Source organism: Tupaia chinensis, unplaced genomic scaffold (genome assembly GCF_000334495.1).
Source record: "Tupaia chinensis unplaced genomic scaffold, TupChi_1.0 Scaffold139218_1, whole genome shotgun sequence".
NCBI classification, from domain to species: Eukaryota; Metazoa; Chordata; class Mammalia; order Scandentia; family Tupaiidae; genus Tupaia; species Tupaia belangeri.
In genome coordinates, this window is record NW_006199107.1 from 1,486,284 (window position 1) to 1,511,168 (window position 24,885).

The following is a 24,885-nucleotide window of genomic DNA, read 5'->3' on the forward strand; positions in this document are numbered from 1 at the left end:
GAATTTTTCCTTAAATTTCTTAAAAGTTTTCAAGTGTGCATTCTTTTTCTTTATTGTGATAAAATATACATTACACAAAATTCATCATTTTAACCTTTTTAGGTATATAGGTCAGTCGTACTAAGTATACTCATATTAATGTACAATTATCATCATCTGTTTCTAGAAAATTTTTAAAGCTTATTCACTTAATTTTTTGCATGAAGAAGAGAGAGACAGAGAGAAAGCACCCCAACAGAGTCCTAATGCCACATTTCACTCCAAGCCTTCATCCAGTCTTGGATCTTGGGCATACCAGTCATTCTTAAGGAGGTCTCCTGACATGAACCGAGAACTTTCCCATGTGGAATTTCTTGCAGAGTGGCCTATTCTACTACTGTTCCAAGTCTGCCCCTCCAGAACTTTTTAAACTTCTCAAACAAAAATTCTTCAAACCCTAAATAATATGGTAATTTCCCTCTTCCCACCTCCCAGTCTATGGTAACCCCTATTCTACTGTCTGGTCCTATGTATTTCACTATTTTAAGTACCTTGTATAAGTGGAATTAAAATACTTGCCCTTTTTTTCACATAATATAACATCTTCAGGTTTTATCTATGTTGCAGTATGTGTCAGCATTTCATTCATTTTTAAGACTGAGTAATATTCCATTCTGACACTTTTTTTTTTTTTGAGAGATTTTCACTGTAGGGCGCGTGTGCTCGCCAGACAGACAGGGAGAGACATAGAGACAGAAAGCGAGAAATCACCCCCAGGGGAGATGGTCACGCCACAATCCCTTCTCCTCCATTCTCCTCTCGGGATCTTGGGCACGCATGCACATGCGCCCGGCGTGAGTTTTTTAAGCCACCGGGTCCGGGACACGAACCGCGGTCGACTACGTGGGAGTCCAGCGACATAGCCATTACACTAACTGCTGGTTCCCCATTCTGACACATTTTAATAATGTGTCTATTGATGGATGTGTGGGTTGTTTCTACCTTTTGGCTATCAGCTTATACATTCCTTTTGATACTGTTGTCAGCCACCATTCTTTTTTCCACTAATCAGACTCAAGGCATACTCTGATACTCCTTAGCAATGTAGGACATTTCATTTATAATAGTTAGGTTTAAAGAGGATTTTTAAAGTTGTTATCAAAAAATAATATGTTCAAATTTGGATATTTGCTTATTGTGTGCATGAGTGTATGTGTGTATATGTTTTTTGTGTGTGTGTGTGACAGAGAGGGAAAGAACATACATATCTATGTGATACCAGAGTTGGATTGTGCATTACATTACAGCTTTATTATTATCTGGTTGGGAAGTATGTTGTTAGCGAAAGAGAAAAAAAAAAGCATTTTAGTATGAAGCGGCATGTTGAATCTGACTTAATTGAACTGAAAATTCTGAAATTAAAAAGAATTTGGCTCTCATAAGAGTTTACTATGTAGCTAGAATCTAATCCTGTCCAATAAAGTAGAGTACCTGGGTGGGGTCAAGGCATTGATATTTTTCTTATAACTTTACAGGTGTCTTTAATATACAGCCAGGGTTAGGAACCTCTCTACTCTTAAAGATTCTGAGTTAGGGGAGCTACGAGTAAACAAATAAGTTAACTTTAAAAAGCAGTTACAGTCTAGAGTATACAGAGATTGTAGGGAAGAAAAAGAATTGTGAATATCAGGAGAACCACTCATGCTGGGAGAAATTAAATATCCTTTCAGAGTTAGGAGACATTAGAAGAGACATCACTTATAATGATAATTAACATTGAGAGTCTAAAACTCTGCTATGGAGCCTAACCTAGAACAGAAGTCAAAACAATGGTCTAAGGAAGTCATCCTGTGAGAAAAGGATAAATAGATAAATATTTAAAGCAGCAGATTACAGAATTTTGGAAATACCAAATTTATTGGTGATATATAGTAGGTTGTTGGGAAAATCAAGACATGTTTTTCTATGCAAAAATGTGTCATGACTTTCCTGATGACCCGATAGGTTTTCTTCCATTTAAAACTTGTACTGTCCTTGAGGCTTATGAGTGGAATACAATTTATCATTTAAGTCAATATTTATTTTGTGCATAAAAGCAGGGATTGCATATATCCATGGCCTACCCTGCTTCTCTTGGCTACTCATAATCAAAGTGACAAGAGTTCTGTTTGTCCTACTCTAATCCATCACCAGCTTGTTGGTAATAAACAAGCTACTCCACAGTCCCATCTCCCCAGTCACATCACCAACGCAGAAGGGCTGTCTGAGTATTCAAAATGACAATTTCTAATTAAGGTTTTTGCCTTCGGGTACATATGCTTTCCAGAGAGAGAGAAAGAGAGAGACAATGATAGGGAAAGTGAGAAATCACCCCCAAGGGGGATAGCCACGCCACAGTCCCTTCTCTTCCATTCTCTTCCAGGGATTTTGAGCACACATGCACATGCACCAGGTGTGATTTTCAAACTACCCAGTTCAGGACTAGAACCATGGTCTGCTATGTGGGAATACAACACTTTAAGCACCACACCACCTGCTGGTCCCTGTGTTTTGCTTTTTTATACTTAACATTCTAAGTATTTTCCTATCTAAGTAAAATATCTTCTTTAACATGATTTTTTTTTCTATATACCCCTGTTGTTTGACATCTTTCTAACCAGAGTTCTTAGTCGCATACGTCAATTGAGGCAGAAATAAGAGTGACTTAATAGAAGGTTAGATTTACATTCCTTTGTTTCCTATCTCATTAAAATAACTTCTTTAACATGATTTTTTTTTTCTATATACCCCTGTTGTTTGACATCTTTCTAACCAGAGTTCTTAGTCGCATACGTCAATTGAGGCAGAAATAAGAGTGACTTAATAGAAGGTTAGATTTACATTCCTTTGTTTATAAATCTCTTATATTGAAGGCATAGGGCAGAAAAGGCGATATCTTTTATTATGTTTACCATAATCGCCTGGTTGTCTACTTCTTCAGCCCCTGGAGTTAAGAGCCACAAACACAATTGTGAGCATATTCTAAAAATGGTTACCCACAACTACAAATGATTTTCTCTGAGTCAGGACTCTCTAAATGGAAGATGACAACTGGCTGGAAGTACCAAGTGGACTTAGCACACCTAGGGTAGTTACTGGCTATTTACAGGAAACCATGAGGGCTAGAGAAGGCTTTTGTAAAGAAAGGGCTGGTATGTCAAAAACATGTTTGATTTTTTTTCTCACACTTTCTAACCCCTAATCAGCTACCTTCTTCAACCCTTTCTCTATTTGGGAGGTGGGGACAAATTCTTCGCTTTTCTCCCTTCTTCCATTCCTTCTTTCCTTCTTCCTCCATTCTTCCCCTGCCCTCCTTCCTTTTTCTTACAGCCTCATTCTCAACTGGCTAAAAATTGGGAAGAAGATGTATCTGTTTATCATTAATTGTAGTTATTATACTATAACTATTTTGTGTTTTAATTTAGCTCACTGTACTTCTGTTCTTTATCCATAAAGTTTGAATCACTGTCAAGACAACTCTGCAATTTGATCTATTAATATAATGTAATGACTCTAGGAAATATGAGAGGATTTCAAAAAGTTTGTAGGAAAATGTGAGACTCTTTTGGTGCCAAAAATGAGACTGATGCATTTTATATATGAATGTGTATATATATATAACACACACACATACATGCACACATATATGTATATATACATATATTATCTTTAGAGAGAATTTTGCTATAGGGCATGTGCACTCACTGGAGAGACAGAGACAGAAAGTGAGAAAGCACCGCCCAGTGGGGTGGCCATGCCACAGGCCCTTCTCCTCCATTGTCTTCTTGGGATTTGGGGCCCACGTGCACTCATGCCCAGTGTGAGTTTTAAGCTTCCAGGTCCAGGACTTGAACCGTGGTCAACTATGTGGGAGTCCAACAACGTAACCATTATGCCATCTACTGGTCCCGAAGCATAATATTTTCATAATACACATTTCCATGAACTTTTCAAACTAACTCCTCTCCCTCCCATTTTTAGACCTTTGCCATAGTGCACGTAAGCTTTCTAGAGAGAAAAAGTGAGAAATCATCCCCCAGGGGTATAGTCACACCACAGTCCCCTCTTTTCCATTCTCCTTTAGGGATTTTGGGCAGCATGTACATGTACCTCAGTGTGTTTATCAAGCAACCAGGTCCTGGCCTTGAACCACAGAGTCAACCACAAGGGACCTAGCACTTAACCACCACACCACCTGCAGGCCCTATGGCCCTTATACAGTGTGCCAACCTGAACAGCACTCCTGCCTAATTCCACTTTGGATGGTCTGCATCTCTGGTGCAAGTCTGTTCAAGTAGGGGACGTTTTGATGCTAATTTTTAGACTAAGGTTTGCCTCTTCAGTTACTTAAACATTTATGGATCTTGTATTAGGCGAGATAGTTTTGAGACATAATCTTTCAGAGGTGGTGCTTGTTGTTTGTGTGTGTGTGTGTTTAATCATTTTTCAGTAAGTGAAGGAAATAAGAGGAGCCAGAAAGTCTACTGAGATTTATAACAGAAAGAGAAGAATTAACCTGACACATCAAGGAGATTGGAAGTGAACAGAAAAATTAATTGACCTGGGCTGCGGAGGGTTAGTGAGAGCTCTTGAAGAGGAAGGTGAGAAAAAGATAGAAAAAATATTTGTAGTGGATGTAATATTCGTGAAAGATAATTTGTGCATGAGAGAGATGTCAAACAAAATTTTAAAGGTTTTCTTGCACATTGTGTAGGTAAAATATCCAGAAAAACTACAGTAAAGCATCAAGTTACATTTAATTGCTCAACTATTAGTTTTTTCCACGTGATTCCATGTATGACCTTGCATCATGAAATAGTTCAGCTTTATACATATACACACACACATGCACATACATGTGAGGGGGGGGTCTTTAAAAAGTTCATGAAGGGCCATCAGGTGGCATGATGATTAGAGCACTGAATCTCACATGTCTTACTCCACAGGTTGAGTCCTGGACCCTAGGGCTTGAAAACTATGCTGGGGTCATGACTGTGCTTGTCTAAAATCCTGAGAGGAGGGTGGAGAAAGGACAGCAGTTTGGTCATTCCCCCAAGGGAGTGATTTCTCACTTTTTTCTCTCTGCCTCTCTCTGGCCCACGCATATGCCCTATAGCAAAAATCTAAAAAGAAAGAAAAAATGTTCATGGAAAATGCGTATCACGAAAAAGTTCAGATAAGGTTTATAGAAATGCATATTGTGGAAAACTATAAATGGATTTCAAAATTTTTGTGCACCAAATAATTTACATTTCGATTCTGTTTTTTTTTTTTTTCATGAAATTTTTGAAGCAAAAAATTGAAGAGAACTAATACTAGCCTGGAACTTGGGAAATATGTATTGAGTGAATCAATCTACTTAGAGTATGTACTTTAAGCTGCAGAAGTTGAGACAACACAAATTGCCGGTAGGCTTCATGTTGAGTCCTCCCACCCCTTTGCCCTCTCTCCCTGAGATCAGGGTGTGGATCTGGCTAGACCTCATGAACATCCTGTGACTGTTCCTAACCACACAGAACTAGTGCATAGATACGTCTATGCCTGTTCCAGAGATATGGGCCCCTTTCCCATGTCAACATTCCAGGATCGAAATTACTAAACTGATGTACAAGCTCTGGTGATTTTACTAATCAATAACCTGACTTTTGTTGTAAACTCTTAACAGCGTATGTAGAAACCAGACCTCTGCATTGGAGACAGAGAGTCTGTGCTGATCTTACAGGTAATATATGTAACCTCTGATCTTAACGTATCTAACCTGAGTCTGTGCTCAAGAACACATGGGCCATTCTCCGCCCAGTCATCGGTGGAGCACCCTGCTCTGCTTACATAAGTAATAAACTCATGTCTTCCCTGCTGAATCTCTGGGACATTCTTTGGGATTGATTAACATTGACATGGCTTCTCAGATTTGGGGCTCCTCTCAGTTCACAAATGAAACTAAAACTTCTGTGTGCTGATTATTTTTCCCAACTACCTTTTCCAGGGAATTAAAAGATAGCAGTTTAAAAACATAATTTGGGGACCAGAACATGGCATAATGGTTACACTGGACTCCCATGCAGTTGACTGCTGTTCGAGCCCTGGATCTGACAGCTTAAAACTCAGCCAAACACGTCTGCGTGTATGCCCAAAATGCTGAGAGGAGAATGGAGAAGGGACTGTGGCATGGCCATCTCTCCTGGGGAGTGATTTTTCTCTTTCTGTCTTTCTGTCTCTGTCTTAGTGAGTGCACGTACCCTATACCAAAAATATCTCTAAAAAAATAATAGTTGTATTATTTCAAATTTCTTTAGTAATATATGTTTATATAATCAATAGAACAATTTTTAAAATGCTTTAAAAATTAATAACCTTCTCTGAGTAATTTTTGGTTCTCAACCCTATGAGGTGACCAACATGAATCATGTATTATGATTTTTTTATATAGTTTCTTTGTCTCCACAGTACACAACTTATTTATTCATAAATACTTATTACCCAAAAAATTTTCTCTTTCAATTAATAAACTATGATTATCTTTCTAGGTTAATAGCTATTGACCTACATCATTCTTTTTTCTAATGACTGTAACTTTTAATAACATAGGTGTATCAATCTGGTTATATCACCAGGTATCTACAGCCAAATTAACAAGATCTATTTTGTTGTTTTTTTTTCCCACAAATTCTTCCTAGAAATTTTCTTAAAATTTGATTACATTTTTACACACGATGCTCAGTAAACATTTACTGAAGACCTATCTGGTGAGAGTTTCAGTTACTGAGAAAGAATATTAGTAAAATACCCTCGGTTCTTGCCCTCAAGAAAGTTACTGTCTAATATAGAAGATAGAGCAGTTTTTTTTTTTTTCTTATTTAATTTGAGAGAACCTGCTCAGAGAATTTATAGTAACAAATGATTTTAAAGTAAATCTTTAAAGAAAGTAATATAGCACTGTAATTCATTCTTAATCATTGTTTCCAATGAATGAACAGTACTTAGCAGCAACAGAGTTCTTCTCTATATGGCAACTTAGAACAAACTAATTTTTAATCACTAAGAGCTCAGATAAAGCTTTACTCCTGAGACCACAAAATGATTTATATTTCTACTAATACTTCTGCTGTAATACATGATATTTATGAACTATCCTTCTTCCATAGAATTTTAAATCCTCCATATATATCATTTGACTTCTTTTCATAATACGCCTGTAAGATAGAGCAAAGTGTCCCCTATAGATAAGGAAAATGATTTTAAGACAGAACTGTTTGACAATGCCTTAGTCAAGTCACCCAATAATCAGCCTCATATGCCTTCCTTTCAATTATATTTGCTGCCTCCCTAGTGGTAACTTCAATGATCATGTAGATAGTATTATGTCATCAATCAGACAGCCTCATACAGCTTTATTCAAAAGCTGGAGATCTTCATGCTATTTTTCTATATTCTAAAAGGGCTAGTACATAAAACTTCACTGACATGTTTCTAGGTGGGATAAGTCTAAGTTCACTTATTGAGCAGCCAGTCTAGTGAGACAGACCCCTTGCAGTTTCCAGTGTTAGAAGAGGGTAAGACAGATGTAGGGTTAAATGTGTGACCCACATTTATGGATATTCCTACCACCCTAATCTAGAGAACAGAATGCTAATAGTAACGCAGCAAGAGTAACAATGCTACGTATAAATTGATAACTGATTATTTAATGAAGTCCTAAATCATGTAAGAAAAGATCAATTCAGTAAAATTGCAGAAAAGGATAAGCAGATTTTATAGGGTCAAGTTAGTATATATGTAAACGAGTTGGAGATCTTATCACAAATCTAAAGCTTCTGATATTCAGTTACTATCTTACATGAAACAATTTATTTTTCTGCATCTTGAAGACATTTTATAAGAGGTTTATAACTCTGAGAATTTAATACCAACTGCAGGACCAATCTTCATTCTGTATTCAATGTCTCATGACCCCCTGAAACAATCACAGTTCAGCATGGTCTCCTCATTTTTCCAGTTGACTTAGAGTGCTTTCAAATTGCCTTTTGGGATACATGAAGGGGTGCATTTAGAACCAATGTGCTGCAACCTGAAGTGTAACACTGTTTATTGTTCCTGAGAAACTGAGTGCCTAATTCCCTAGAAATTTACTGTTTCAAAGAGTCACAGGCTCCTGATTGCTTCTCATCAGTCTTGAAGAGATTAGATAAGCTTCCTCCTTCTTATAAAAGCTTTTTCTTCATTCAAAATTCCTTTGAGAACAAAACATTGAACCAGAATTGGATTTTTAACAAAATATTATAAGACTATTGAAAACATTTTTTTTTGTCCTCCTGAGGCGACCCGGCAACTCAAATGATGTATTAATACACTTTCTGATTTGAGGCTACTAGCAACATACTGCAAAAAGCAAGGCTGAGCCAAAGAACAAAGTCTCTTCTGCTAAGCAGGAAGGATTCTGTAACTGGGTACTTTAGAAGACTTGAATGGACTGTTAAGGGTTTTCACACAGACTGACTTTGAAGACACATTCAAGAACCAAGGAGGAAAATAATTCCAGAACCCTAAGAGATAGCATTACTTCTAATTACCATAAAATCATAATATAAAGCGAGAGATCCCACCGTACATTCCTACACTCAGCCTATTATTCTACAGTGAGGACTGGTTTCAGAATAGTTGTTCAAGAGTGTCAATAGTAGAAAATGATCTCCTCAGAAACAGGGTATTCATTTGCAGCTGCTGAAGACACATGGAAGGAGATTCAGGATCATGTTTAAAGTGGGATTATCATCAGCAAGTGTTTTGAACCTCTTTACCTTTCTCAGTCCTGTTTTACCAAGGAGTTCACTTCTAATGTAGTCTTCTAATGTAGTCTCCAGTGGTCGTTAGTACACAAGCTAGCGATTTAGAAGTACATTTGGGTTCTCAAAGATTTGCATTTTTATTGCAGCATAAGGATGAGCACTTTTCATAGACCTTGACCTCTAATCATGCCATAGGCTTTGATTAAGTTTGTCTTGAGAAGGAAAATGTATATCAAACCCTAATTTAAAAGCATTCAACTTATTCTTCTCTCTTTTCAAAGGTGTTCTTTAGTTTGATTTTAGTAGCTCCATGATCTGTGATATTACTGAGATGTTCAGCACAGACATACTGTGAGTTAAGAAGATGCACAGATGAAAGACTAGAACCATGGATTTGATCAATCTTCCTAGCTCCTCATATCTCAAAGAAATACACAGAAGAAGTTGTACTTATTTCTAGATAAGATGAAATAATTTAGTTGTAAAGGGACCTCTCAACATACTGTCTTTGTTCTTGGTATGAGTGTGAGAGTATGTATTACAATTCTATTTTGCCAGACAAGGAGCTGGGGTGTTTGGGCCACAGAAAACTAACTATCAACAGCATCCAGAGCAGACTTGCAGGTGGGCAGAACAATGGAAAGAACACTTGAGGTCAAACAGTTCAGTGTTGGAATATTGGCTCAGGTTTTTACTAAAATATTTGAGACAATTTAATGTCACTGAGCCTTAGCTTTGAAAGCTGAAAACTAAGGATTACAACTTGTTTAAAACAATATTGTGAGAATTAAATGTAAAGAGCTTTACGCAGAGAGGGTGGGTAATTGCTAAATTTAACTTTATGTCTAGCCTTTCTTTCTTCAGTGTTTCAGACAATTGATCTATTAGTGAACTAAGGACCTCTGTGATTGTATGAGTGAGCTAAGGCAGCAACAATATGCAGTAGATAAAAACACCAAGCAAGAGACAGCATGGAGTTTGAATTAGTAAGGTCTGGTAGCAATACGAACTCACCTGCTGGCATTGCAATCTTGGGTGCTATGTCATCTTTTCAGGGCTCAGTTTTTTCATTATAAAATGGAAATGGTTCCTATTTTTCTGAACAGTTGTTGAGTGTGCAAGGATTAGAGACATCTTTTATAAAGCATCTGGCATGGTGAGTAAACAGACTGTGAGTAATATATGTTGTGCATCCTTTTTATTAATTAAAACTTGTATGTAGACTCATCTCCTGCACATAATATTCCTTTTTCTATCTAAGATCTTGAAAGGGATATGGTAGGGCTTTGATCACATATTAGCCGATTTGGCTGTGGTAATTCAGCTCTTGAGAATTGAGCCCCAGCCCTGCCATTAATTATTTAGCAATATTACTTGGATAGGAATTTTAGGCATGAATTTTGCTCATCTCAAAAATGAGGCTGGAATAAATAATTCCTAGGGTTCTTTGTCACTATAATATTTTCTTGTTCTAATGTCTCCTTACTAAGTTATAGCAGATACATTCTAATTTTTTTTTTGAGCTTAACCTACTCCTCTATGGTTCAATTTCTACATTCCCTCTACTCTATTTTTTCTTTAACTGCAAAGGGAATAATTTCCATCACTTGCAAACAAACTGATGTCACTGTTCTGGTTTAGTAACATTCAAACAGTTTGTTTTTCAATCTAGAAATTTAGTAATGTTGTAGGTAGTAATAATGAGAATAGTGATGATTCTCTTTTATGCTTTTCTATGCCTCAAGGCTTTTAGGTCAGGACACATGATAAAATACACTAAAATGAAAAAATGAGATTAAAATCTAACAGCTAAAAATACATTATAGGAATAAAAAACATTTCTAGTATGTATTCCTACATCACATGAGCACTTAAAAATAAACAAAATAAAATATCTATTATCCAACAACAGACGTTTAACAATTACTAACTAGAAAGGAAACAAGAATTTACCTTAACCTAATTTTAGAAGGTTATCAGAGATCTACTCTGTTTATGCAGACTCTTAGTCCTCAATTCCAAAAGTACAAGCTCTCCTCACACTCAGAAATAAACCTTTGTTGAGATTCAAATATGTTTATGGATTCTATGAGCTTGTGCATACAATTTACCTTTAAATTATTTTGATCTTATTCTATTCTTGAACTACTTTCCAATTAATATTTAGTTCCTTTAATATACAGAGAATATATTCAAGGCATTGCGTTTGAATACAGGGCTTCATACATGTTATTTCTTCTATCTAGAGCTCTCTTCCTTCCAATGCTCCCACTCAAATTCCTCATCTGGCTGATCCGTTCTGTCTGTCAACTCTCAACACAAATGACATTTTCTCTGAGAATTTGTCCTGAGCACCCAAGGTACAATACAATTGGTTTTACCATCCGTTGTTGTCTTGCATAAACAGCTTATTTCACAAACCATGATTTATAATTTTGTAAGTATTTGCACACTTATTTCAAATCTGATTTCCTTAGGAGGCTATAATTTCCGTGAAACTTAGTGGATCATTTCTATATTTCTGGTATTAAGCATGGTTGAAAATGAATTAGTGATTCTATTGTGGTAGATTCTGTAGGGCTTAGAAATGTTAATTAAATAAGGACTCTATCCCTAAGAATTTATTTTCTACTAAGGGAATAAGAAATGCACATCAGTAGTATAATAAAATATATAACTAATTCATGTCTCAAAAAAGCATAGATGAATATTGTATGTATCACTGGATTGTCAGAAAAGTCATGATACTTTTTTTTGGTTTGTTTTTCTAGAATGTGTCATGACTTTTCCAACAAGTCAATACTTTCTTAGGGCTACCATGACAAACCACCACATACTCTAAGGCTTAAGAAAACAGAAGTTTATTTTCTCTCAGCTTTGAAGGCTAGCAGTCTAAAATCTAGTTGCTACAATACCATTACAGGTGCATAGTGAATTTGGTGGGTAGGAGAGTGGATTTTTTCTGGTTAGGCCAAGGAAGGAAGAATTCATGGAATTAATAGCATTTGAAGTGGACTGAGTAGGATAAGTTAAATTTGCATATGAAATAATATGAATAAGGTTGGTAAGGGAAATTTGCCCTAAGCAGACTGCATGTAAAACTGGGTAGAGAAAGATCCAGTCAGAAATGGGATTAGAGTTAGATTTTTAGAGTGTCATGAACGTTGGTTAGGAATTACTTGGTAGTCAATGAAGAATTATTGAAAGTTTTGTCAGAGGCACAGGTAACACCGTTTCAGTGCTCCTGCTTCAGGAAAGTTAATAAGACAGCAGTGTTTAGGATGAGCTGATCTCCCTCGCCACTATCTCTCCCAATCAGGAGATTTTGCAGGCAAGAGAAGATGAATGCCTGTCTAGTATAGAGGTAATAAAGAAGAAGAATTAAAAAGACTTGGTCACTTACTGGCCATGTAGGGGGAGGAGGGGATAGGCAAGAATAATACATTTTGAGTCAAGGCAAGTCCTGAAAAATTGGAATGAGGAAAATAAGGATAGTTGGGAGTAACTTTTAACCAGGAGGGTAAATTTAACTTTAATATGGTGATTCTGAGAAACTAACATAATTTCTAATTTAAGATTTAAATAAGGAGGACCCAGCAGGTGGTATGATGTTTAAGGTATTGTACTCCCACGTGGCTGACCATGGTTCAAGTCCCAGACCTAGTGGCTCGCTTTTTCACTCTTTCTCTCTCTCTCTTCCAATTTCTTTCTTGTGAGTGCACATGCCCTATAGCAAATTAAAATAAATAAGTGATAAAATTAAATAAATGATTTTTCTTTCTTTTAGAGATTTTTGCTATGTAGCGCATGTGCTCACCAGAGACAGAAAGCAATAAATCACCTCCCAGAGGGGATGGCCATGCCACAATCCCTCCTCCTCCCTTTCCACTTGGGATTTTGGTCACATAAGCAAGCAAATGTGCCCAGCATGTGGTTTAGGCTGCTGGATCTGGGCCTCAAATTGTGCTCGACAATGTGAGAGTCCAGCAATGTAACCATTACACCATCTGCTAGTCCCAATACATGATTCTTTTAGAAAAAATTTAAATAAGGAGACTGGAAAATACAGATCTGGAGTTTCAGAGAGATATCAGAACTAGAGACATATATTTGTGAGTTACCAATAGTGAAATAATTGAAGTGATTCAATTGTAGAAGCAATGTCAAGCCACAGGATGAGTAAGAATGTGGAGTTGGATAGGCATGTTCACACCCTCTCTCTAGTATTTCCTGGTTGTATGATCTGGGACAAACTGCTTAATTCCTCCACTTTCCCATATATGTAAAAAAGAAAGTAATATTATCCCTTAATTGGGATTGTATGAGTTGAGTATTTAAAAGGTCATCATCTTTAAAGCAGCTTTTATATTTTGGGCACAATTCTCAATAAGAAATATTTTTCTGAACACAGTCTCATAAAAATGTGATGTACTTTTTTAATATTTATTTTCCTTTGATTCTATGTTATGTGATCCTCTAAACTGACTTCATAATCGACTAATGGGTTGCAACCCACACTTTCAAAAACGAATCCTCTGATACATTCTGGTTCTCTTCCATTTCCTCCTTTTTAATTACTGGTTCCAATGTGCATCCTACACTCAAGTCAGACCATTACTACTCACTGTTCTCTTAGCTTCCATTTATTATGCCCTCTGCACAGGTTTCTTGTTTATTTTGCAATATTCCTTGATGGCCTAAAAGACATGGTAACTCTTTGCTTCTTCTGCTATAGCTATATAAAGTCTTGTCTTAAAAAAAAAAAAAGATATTGCTATTCTCTAATTAGATTATGAACTCCTTAATAATAGGAAAGGGGTATTATTTATCTATGTGTTCTGATAGGATGTTTTATTTATAAGAAGCATAGAATAAATATTAATTCAATATTATAGAGAATAGAGAGAAGTGAAAGAAATCTGTTGAGCACCTACATTTAGAACTCTGCTCTGGCATCCCCAAAGCTTCATTTTCCCCTTCTTCTTTTTATGTCAAAGTTTATATAGTTTTTTGTTGTTGTTGTTGTTTTGAGGTTTTCGCCATAGGGTGTATGAGCTCTCCAAAGAGAGACAGAAAGAAAAAGTGAGAGAGAAAGTGAGAAGTCACTCCCCAGGGGGATAGACAAACCACAATCTTTTCTCCTCCATTCCTTTCTTAGGATGTTGGGCATGTACACACAAGTGCCCAGTGTGATTTTTCAAGCAGCAAGTCTGGGACTCAAACTGCAGTTGGTCATATGGGAGTCCAGCACCTTAACTACTATGCTACCTGCTGGCTCCCATAGTGGAAAGTTTTAAGGGAAGAACAACCTTTGTATTTGTGGCACAAAGACTTAGGCCATTCACTTTTTGTACACAGTAACTTTTATGGTGGGAAGAGGGAAGACCTGGATGGTGTAAAACAAGTTTGAGGAAGAAACCAAGATGTGTTCAGGACTTAGTGTTGAGTAAAATAATAGAGAAGTTTATACCCAGGCCTGTTTAGATTGCTAAATGACAGGATCCAATAAAGGCAATGTGAAATAAATTACCAGGGCAAGTCATTCATTTTAAGTTATTAACATTTATTTCATTTTTTTCAGACCCTGAAAACTTCTCTCTGATGGAAATGACCCCTGGCAACAGTGACATTCTGACACCATGCGTGATGCACACTCTTGGGAAGTCTGAATTCCATGTCACAATTGTTCTGTTCAGATTACTGGTTTCACCATGCCTGTAAGCCCAATTAAACTACTGAAGTTTCTAATGGTCTTCTGTCTACTCTGTAAATCATCATAAATAATATTAAGTCAACCAAATACGTTTGCCTCTACACAACTCATTACACAACCTTTTGGTTGATATAAGGTATGATATAAAAATGTATGGAAAAAATTACAACAATTAATGAAAACACTCTTTACATGTACATTTTGGACTCCTTGGTGGAGGGGACTACAATTTATTAGGTATCAAAACATAAGCCTAAGGCAATTCATTTCTCAGGAAACACTGGTCAGATCCAGAGTGCAAAGGAAAGACGTGAAGGCTAGAGTTCTAAATTTGGGACTGCTCACATGAATCTCAGGATGATATTGGTAATAGTCAATGAGACCTGAGTAACTTATAGACTCTACTCTGGGCCTCAATTTCCTTATTTCAAAATGGGGTGATTTGACTTGTAGTTCTTGTATCCTTTCCATCTGTAATATTTGGTGATGCTCTTAAAAGCCTTTCACCTCTATATTCGTAATCATCGTAACTTACATCTTGACTTTGTAAATATAATTATATATATTATGTATTATGCATTAAATTTCTCTCTCTCTCTCTCTCTCTCTCCAAAAATGTGAAATGTTTTTATGAGGTTCTCTGATGTCCTTAAATGTTATTCTACATGGTAACAGTACAGTTCACTAAACTTAACTTTTATCATTTTAGCTTCGCCTCAGAGGCCAAGTTTTATGAGAGCTTTAGTTTGCATCACCAGAAGCTGATTTAATAAAAATGAAGAGATCCATTGTGGAAGTAAACTTTAAAAAGTTGTGGTGGGGAGGAAAGAAAGAGAACTTTATGCAAAAACAATGACAAAAATAAAGAAAAAAGGAGACTAAACTTAGAAAGGGTCAAATACTTCTGATTTCTAATGAATATTATTCTTAGCAATGTTGAGTAACTCTTGTCCTAACTTTCTTTGGACTAGTAGTAGATTCTGCTAATGGTAATTTCCCAAATCTCTGGCTTCCTGACCCAATGCCTATTAAACCACTTGGTCTTTTTCCTTGAAGCACAGCCCACTGCATGGAAATAAGACAAATTAAGGTGGCAGAGCATTGTCTACTCTGGAGTCAAGTTTGTAGATTTATCTTTGAAGTCAAAAACCAGTGTATGGAATTTAAGACATATATTTTAAATGGGAAACTACTGAAGACCATTCACAGTCAAAGAGGATGTAGTGTAAATGAACTTATTTTTGTCAGGGGGAGAAAGTGTGAAGCCAGTGAAGTAAATGACTGATGTCTTGCATGACATGATGAACAGAAGGTATGTCTTTGGCAAATTCCTTACTATCAAAAACTTTATTCCATCCCTCTTTATAATAAATATTCACTGACAGAATGAATTGTAAATTTCTGACTTTTGAAATTTTGTAATTGTGCTAATAACAACAGCAATTGATATTTTGTGATTATCTATTGTTGTGCTAAGCACTGGGTAAAAAAATGAATGAGTCTTTGATCTAAAAAACCTTACTTGCTGGGGTTTGATGGAATATTTATGAAGAAAATAACAATAACTATCATTTATTCCCTCATAGCAGCCAGGCACTAGGCTCAGTTGGCAACATACATAAGCTGCCAAAGTTCTCTTCATTTGACCAAATACCCTGACAGTGAAGTGATCCTGCTCTGTCCCTGTATCATCTCTCTCTCTCTCTCAAAAAAAAAAAAAAACAAAAAAAAAACTTAGCAGAAATTCAGACAATAGGCAGAGACATTTAAACAACTTCAGGACTGTCTAGTGTCAACACACAAGAACTATAATCAATAATGAAAGAGTGCAGTGAACCGGAATGAAAATGGCAGAAATTGTCTGAATCACCTTTAGTGTATTCTGTTGGACAGGGACTGCCGCTCTGAAAAGCATGATGCAGTACACCCCTGCATCTGGCATTCCAACAATGGAAGGTTAAATGTTTTAAGACTCTCCAGCAAAAGACCATGCAATACATTAAGACTGTAAAACTTAGGAAGACATCATGAGCTCCTGGATTTCATTACCAAAATGTACATTTTGATCTAAAATTAAAGGGGAAAAAAAGCCAGATTGACTTTCTTTGTACTACTTTACAACCTTTTTGCGTGCAGCATTAAAATGCTTTTCTTTTTTCCTTTACCAACTATAAGCTTCTGTTTTTCTTACCCTGGGCGTCTGAATCTTTTATATGCTTGGGTTCTATTCACTGCCTGTTATTCAGACATTGAAATCCCAAATGTTAATTGTTCTTCCAAGTACATTGACAAAACAGCAGCTAAATAAGGGTAGACCAGACTGTGGTAGACTCTGACATGCATTTATGGAACAATGGGGCTCTGAGAGACAGCCTTGTAGCTCACGGGAAGACATAAGATGTGCTATTTTGACTGCATCGTAGCAGAATGGGGAACACACGCACACAAGGGAATTATGCATTTTACTTAGTTTTGCCCAGAGTCCTCAGGCAACAGAATCTTGTGATGTCATCATGAACTTTCTTTCTCTACATTTCCATTGACACAAAGGCTAAGCATTTCTAATGACATCACAAAGGAAAATGGAATCTACTTTGATTCCATAAGAAATCTTTTTTTACCCTTATTGAGACTGGTACAAAAATGCAAGAATCTTTCTAGATAGGGTGTATGTCACTGTGCTGATGCACAGTGGGTGACACCCTCTTTAATGAAATTCAAACCACCCCAAAGAAAGGATTCACAATTTAGGTTGGATAAAAAAGACATACTGAATATTGAGCTCAACAACTTTCTTCCTTTCTTTTTTTTCTAGAAGAAAATCATTTAAACATGTCTTTGTTCAGGGGCATTCAAATTTTTACTCATATTTGGTTACTATGTTACCAATGTTTTTGTCCCCTTTGGGGTTGGTCACCGAAGCACAGAGGAAGGTACAGGAAGCTTCTACTTACAGGAATACGGTGCAGCTCAATCTTTTGTTTTTAAGGTGCAGTGATTTCAGTCTCTAAATGTAACTTCAGGCAGTCTGAAAAGAAACAGGTTAAAATCTCTTTCAGTTATAATTGGTATTTCAGATTTAATTAAAAATTAAACTTTCATAATGTTTCACCATCCAAAGCAATGCATTATCAGTCAAGCGTGGCTTTTTTTTTTTTTTTCCCTGTTAAGGGGGGCAAAAACCTTCCCAGAGTAGTTTTTTAATGAAAAGGAAAAGATCTAAAGAGAAAAAAGCAATTCTGAAAAACAAAATACATCTCCATGCTAAAGACTTCATAATGATATGACTAGAAACTCAGTGTTTTTGAATTTTAGCTATATTCTATCAGATTTTAGAAAAACTCCTAAACAAGAATTTCATACCCTAAAGATTACATGAAATATTAAGTTCAAATAATAAGAAGAAAATCTATGGATCTGAATACAAATGCTGAAAGGAAGTAATGACAAATAGAACTGAAACAATTTGATACAGTACTTTCAAATGGCTAAATAGGTGGTGGGACAGATGGTCAAGTAGAGAGAAATGAAGATATTTAGCAATATAAAATGGCCACCACAATGTATTACGGGTTTACTGTGCCCCATCTCACATCGTATTGAACATCTTATCACATGCAGCCTCTACCGTGCGAAGCAGCATGAGAAGACCATCAGGGTTTGAACCAGACTTCCTGGTTTAAATTACTACACCCACATTACTTAGCTTTTAATATGCATTTTTAATCTTCAAATTAAGGGCCCAGCCATGAAGATCTCCAAGTATGTAATAAATATTCAGACTGAAAACATCCTACTCTTTTTCTTAATCCTTTCTTTCTTCAAACAAAATGATCTATAACTAAAATAATAGATTTTTTTTTTTTTACTGAAACATGCACAAAATTAAGTCATCCCTATTTTTACCTTCAAATAAGTGATTGATATGATAGGAGTTAGAAAAAATTAGTATTTAAATATAAAATGGATACAATATAATTATCTTTCTATACTTTACAGCATAGTAGTACATTTTTTATATTTTTGAAGCAGTGAATGTTGTTTGTGTCTAACTTCACATTAGTGCAAAGTAACATTTTAATATATCATGTATGAGAGTATAATCATAAATCACCCTTGAAATTGCACCTATTATTAGAACATGCATCTAGTTCTCACTTATGAATCCTGTTCTCTTTTATCTTGAGAGGTATGAAGTAATATTTTGGGTGATGTGTCTCTTTCATATACATATATTTTAAGTGCAAACTTGCTCCAATGTACACTAAATTCACCCATGAATGGGCTTGATTTTTTAAAAAATCATTGACATTTACTTACTAAACTTTTCCTCTGCTTCTCACATGCCTGAATTAGACTAAAAATGCACCAGTAAAATAAAAAATTATGGAGGCGTCACCGAGAACAACTGAATGAGAGAAGGGAGTGCACATATTTCCTTATAAGGCAACAAAACATTCATAAAAGAAACTGACAAAAATAACTTGTGCTCAGACATTGCACAGAATATAATATAAATATGTTGAATAACAATGATTTCTAATTAATGATTCAGAAATATAAAAAATGTCTACCTTTAGATAAATCTGAATCACCAACTAGTATTGTTCTACTCATCAATGAAATTTGGTTAGTAAAACGTACTCACTGCCTAGGTAGGTTCAGGCAAGTAACAATAATAGAAGCAAAGCTGAATATTTACGTATAAAGTATTTAACTGACAACTAGCAGTTTAGTTCAGTCAGATTTCCTTTCCCTCAATTCACCAGATGTTGAGTGAACTGAACTATCAGTTTAAAATAATAAAGCCAATTCTGTGAATAGTCAGTCTACTAAGTTATATTTTCCCATTCCCCTCATGTCATTCCCTCGTCTCCTCTAGCTTTTTTCTCCTTTTCTGGTTCTTCCCTACTTTCACTTTCCTCCTTCTTTCTTTCCCTCTCTTTTTAGTATTATTATTTTTTGCCTTGGTGAAGGTAATGAAGCTCAAAAATAACATATTGTATCCTGTTGAGGGAAACTTGGTCACGACTATCCTTCCAGATGACAAACTCATTCTTAAATGTCTGTTTCCCAATCCAAAGAAAACAGAGCACTTGAGAAAATAGAGACGTAACATCACATACCACTACCAACACCACCACTTTTAATTCCCATGCTGTATTCATCGTGAGGAATACTTAAGTTTATTTACATTATACCTAACCTTACACAGGACCACAAATAAGACTAATAACAGGACCATTTTGTGGCACTCAGGCAAACGGCTGGGCAAAACAGATGGATCTTAATTTGCGCCAGGACTCAAAAAACACAGTCGCCAGCTCACTGTTGGCGACTACATATCTTGGCCCAAAGATGGACCTGGAAGTGGAACCAGTTTGATATGAATGTTGCTCTTCTTCATATCAGCCTCCTGAACAAATCATTAACTCTGTCACTATGTAGAGTTATGTACTGAGTAGAAACTGTTCAGGAGACTGGTAATCAAGAAATGAAATACTGTGAGGGCATGTGGTATGAGGCAAAGGAGCACAAAGTTAGGACCATGATCTTATTTTTGGCACCATGCTCCACTTTTTAACTTCTTTTTGTTTGTTTGTTTGTTTGTTTTTTCTCCTTCCTTCCCAAGTTCACAGCTGCACACTGAACCTATCTTTAATACAGCAAATTTTAAAAAGTATGCATCATCAGTAAGAATAACTTGCTCCTGACATTTCAGGTACTAAAGCCTGTTAAAAATTTTTTTGAAGTCACACAGATCAATCTGAGTCATTATTAAAATTGACAACCAAATTCAGACTTTCTAAATCAGGACAAAACTATGTAAGACATTATAGATTACAGTCAACATCCAATGAAGCACTGAGAAACAGCTTAGTAATCAATGCAAATTACGAAGCCCTGATGACTGCTTCTCTTGGCAGAGACCTTTTCAGCAAAGAAGCTGTATATTTTGCACCAGTTAAAGATTCTGAATAGTTTTCCAGAAAAGCAGCAAATGCATTATATTACAGTAAACTATCCTGTAAGTAACATAGCCACAAAGAAAAACCCCAAATCAATTAAAAACAAAAACAAAACAAAAACTGAGAGGTGGAGAGAAAATATAAGTCTTAAAATTGTCTAAGAACAAAGAGTTGCCTTTTTTTAGGGGGGGAGAGGCTTTTGCTATAGGGCACGTGCGCTCACCAGACAGACAGACAGAGACAGAGAGACAGAAAGCAAGAAATCACCCTCCAGGGAGGATGGCCACGCCGCAATCCCTTCTCCTCCATTCTCCTCTTGGGATCTTGGGCATGCGCAATCCCTTCTCCTCCATTCTCCTCTTGGGATCTTGGGCATGCATGCATACGTGCCCAGTGTGAGTTTAAGCCACTGGGTCCGGGACTTGAACCATGGTCAACTACATGGGAGTCCAACAACATAGCCATTACACTAACTGCTGGTCCCAGAACAAAGAGCTGCTTCTGACCAAACTTTACTTTCTAAACTCCTTACACAAAGAGGAGTTTTAGATATCACCAGTTCACAGAGCTTCAAGGAAAGAACCACAAAGCATTCCAGCTTAGGAGGTCTATGTGGATGCAGGCATTGCTCTTAGCACTGCCCAGACAATTTAGCCCTGATTCTACAACAAATCTGTAGTCCTCTTCCCCTTTGAGAAACATGTTATTATGCAAAATTTCAAACATATAGTAAAATAAACTCCCATGTAACTATCACCCATAGTCATTTTTTTCCATCCGTGTACACTTATCCAGTTTTTCTTCTACCAGATTATTTCTTTTATTTACTTTGTTTGTTGTTTTTGATGTTTTGCCAAAAGGAATATGTGCTGGCCAGCATGAGAGAGATAGAGAGAAAAAGAAAATGGGAGAGGAAAAAATCACCTCTCCCAATGGGATATAGCTATGCCATCATCCATTTTCTTCCATTTCTCCATCTTGTCAGGATTTTGGGCACACATGCATATGTGACTGTCCTGTTTTTGAAGCTGCTAGGGTCAGGATTTGAAACTAGGTGGGCCATGTAGGAGCTGGTTCACTTAACTACTAGAGCGCAAAGCCAATCTATCACCAGATCTTTCAAAGACAATCCCAGATATCATATTACTTCATATTTTGTATTTATGGGTGTGCTGCTATGTATTACTAAAGAATAATGACTTTTTAAAAACATAATTAATATCTCACATAAAAAAGAATAGTAATTTTTTAAGGGAGATTTTTTGCTATAGGGTATGTGCACTTATTAAGAGACAGAAGGAGACAGTGAGAAGTCAACCCTCCAGAAGGGATGGCCACACCACAATCCTTTCTCCTCCATTCTCCTCTCAGGTTACTGGGCATGCATGCACACATGTGTGGCGTGAGTTTCAACTCTCCAGGTCCAGGACTTGAGCCGCAGTCAACCATGTGGAAGTCCAGCAACATAATCATTATGCCATCTGCTGGTCCCAAACAGTAATTTTTTAAATAGTATTAATTAATAGTCCTATTTCAAATTATTGACTTTTAAATGTGCTTTTTTATTGTTTTACAGCTGGTAAAATCAGGGTCTAAACAAGATCCACATAATGCATTTGAATGCTAATTCTCCTTTAATCCATAAATGTCCCATTCCTTTTAAAAATTTTAACTTTACTTTGGAACAATTTTATATGTGTGGAAAAGGTACAAAGATAGTACAGAGAGTTCCCATATTTTCTTTGCTAGCTTTTCTAATGTTAATATCTTATATAATTATGATAAATTTGTTAAAACTAAGAAATCAAGACTGATATAACACTATTAGCTAAACTACATACTTTATTCACTAGTTTTCCCACTATGACCTTTTCTGTTTAAAAAACCCAACCTAGAATACCACATGTATTTAATAGCTACGTCTCCTTAGTCTCCTTCGATCTGAGAATTTCTCAGTTTTTCCTTGTTTTTCAAGATATTAGATCTCAAGAAAAAGAAAAAAAAAAGACCTTAGATCTTTTGAAGAGTGGTTGTCAGATATTTTGTGGAATGTTCTTCAGTTAAGATTGTTTTGTTTCTGCTCATAAATTAGAATTATGAGTTTTACAGAAGAATTCAAAAGAGCTGAAGTGCCCTTCTTATAACATCAGGGAGCACATGATATCAACATGACTTATCACTGGGAATGTTAACCTTGGTCACTGGTTGAGGTGGTGTCCACTAAGTTACTCTACACTTCTTTTAGTTTTAATAAGCATGATTCCATTTTCTAAATTTATTGAGGGATAATTTACAGAATATATAATTCACCCCTGTTAAGTAAACAGCTCAAGGATTTTGAGCAAATTTAGGGTTGCATAACCATAACCATGATCCTATTTTAGAACATTTTAGTCACCCCCAAAAGATCCTTATGTCCTTAGGAATTCAATCCCCACCTTTACCCCTAGGCCCAGATAACTAATCTGTTTTCTGTCTCTTAAATGTTGCCTTCATTGGACATTTCACATAAATACAATTATACAATTTGTGGTCTCTTTCATGTGGCTCTTTTCACTTACCGTATTTTTTAAAATTATTGTTATTTTATTTTCATTTTTTGCCATAGGATATATGTGCTTGCCAGAGAGAGACAGAGAGGAAAGTGAAAAATCACCCTTCCCCTCTACCCCCAGAGAGTATAGCCACAATGCCATTTCTTTTCCTCCACTCTCATCCTGGGATGCTAGGCATGCATGCAAATATGTCTGGCATGATTTTCAAGCTGCCAGGTCTGGGATTCAAACCACAATCAGCCATGTGGTAGCCTAGCACCTTAATCACCATGCCACCTGCTGGCCCTCATATTTAATTAATTAATTAATTAATTAATTAATTATTTTGAGAGGTTTTTGCTATAGGGTGCGTGCGCTCGCCAGACAGACAGAGAGACAGAAAGCGAGAAATCATCCCCCCAGGGGGGATGGCCACGCCACAATCCCTTCTCCTCCATTCCCCTCTCGGGATCTTGGGCACGCATGCACACATGCCCGGTGTGAGTTCAAACCACTGGGTCCGGGACACAATCTGTGGTCGACTACATGGGAGTCCAGCGACATAGCCATTATACTAACTGCTGGTCCCGTCATATTTCATTTCTTTGAGATTCATCTATGTTGTGTCAAGTCACAGTAGCCTATCCCCTTCAGTTGATGAAAAGTATTCCATTTCATGGATATAGCACCACATGATGTTTATCCATTCATCAGTTGATGGACATTTAGCTTGTTCCTGGTTTTTGACTACTACAATTAATGCTGCTGTGGGCATATATGTCTGTATAGAAGCATAATTTTATTTCTCTCAAGTAAATATCTAGAACTGAAATTGTGGGTCATAAGGATGAGTTTATTTAGACATTTAAGCAATCTCTAAAACATTTTACAAAGTGGCTATACTATTTTACATTGCCACCAGCAACTATTTTCCTAATTTCATTGCTAATGTTCTTATATAATAAACTTGGCGAACTTTTTAGTTCATGTGTATATCTTTGCATACATTACTTACAATTTTATACACTCAGGAATATATTGTTTGCAAATAAAAGTATTTTTCCTTTATATCTTTCCAATCTGGATGCTGTAGACTTTTTTGTTCTGTCCTTCTTTCTCTGTTTTCTTTCCCTCTCTCTTCTATCCTTTTCCTGACACTTTTCTTTTTCTTTTATTTTCCTTCTTCTTATTTTGAGTAGAAACTCTAGTATAATGTTGAATAGACGAAATGAGATCTGACAGTCTTGCCTCTTCTCCGATCCTAAGAGTAAATGAGTTGCCTTTCATTATTATTATGATGCTAGAGAAAAGGGGAAATAAAAAGGGAAGAACAAACCTTTTCTCACATGGAGCATGGAGCAGGATCCAGGCCATGCCTTACTTCTCCAGGATTAGGTGGAAAAGAAAGAATAAAAGGGGGAGAACAAGTTGGGTGTCCTCTCATCTCAAGAGAGAGTGGCCAGGCCCTGTTATGGTCTTGCAAGCTGGCACACACTGTTACTCGGCAGGCTGAAGCCACATGGGAGGTGTTACGTAAATGACCTTTATGAGGTTACAGAATTTTCTTTCTGTTACCAGTTTGTCAGAACTTTCTATCACAAATGATTATTGGATTTTTCTCAAATGTTTTTAGGTATCTATTGAGATGGTCAATTTTTCATAGTGTACTCCATTAATTGATTATTGGATGTTAAGTCAACTTTACATTTCTGGGACAAACCCTACTTAGTAAAGGTTTATAATATTTTCCATATTGGTGTCTTTGGTTTGTGAATATTTTGCTGAAAATTCTGGTACCAATATGCATGAGGTATAAGGGTCTGCAGTTTTCATTCCTTGTGATATCTTTGTCTGGATTTAGTCCC

At 36.4% G+C, this 24,885-nt stretch overlaps 1 protein-coding gene across 16 annotated transcripts in view; it reads right to left on the reverse strand.

Annotated features, from left to right (window-relative positions):
- Nucleotides 1-24,885, reverse strand: part of ZBTB20 (zinc finger and BTB domain containing 20) — an 885,897-nt gene that overhangs the window by 483,553 nt on the left and 377,459 nt on the right. For all 16 annotated transcript variants that reach the window (XM_027765659.1, XM_027765668.1, XM_027765674.1 and 13 more), the window contains one exon: nucleotides 17,472-17,545. The gene's annotated coding sequence lies outside the window, so the exon portion shown is untranslated. The remainder of the gene's footprint in view (nucleotides 1-17,471; nucleotides 17,546-24,885) is intronic.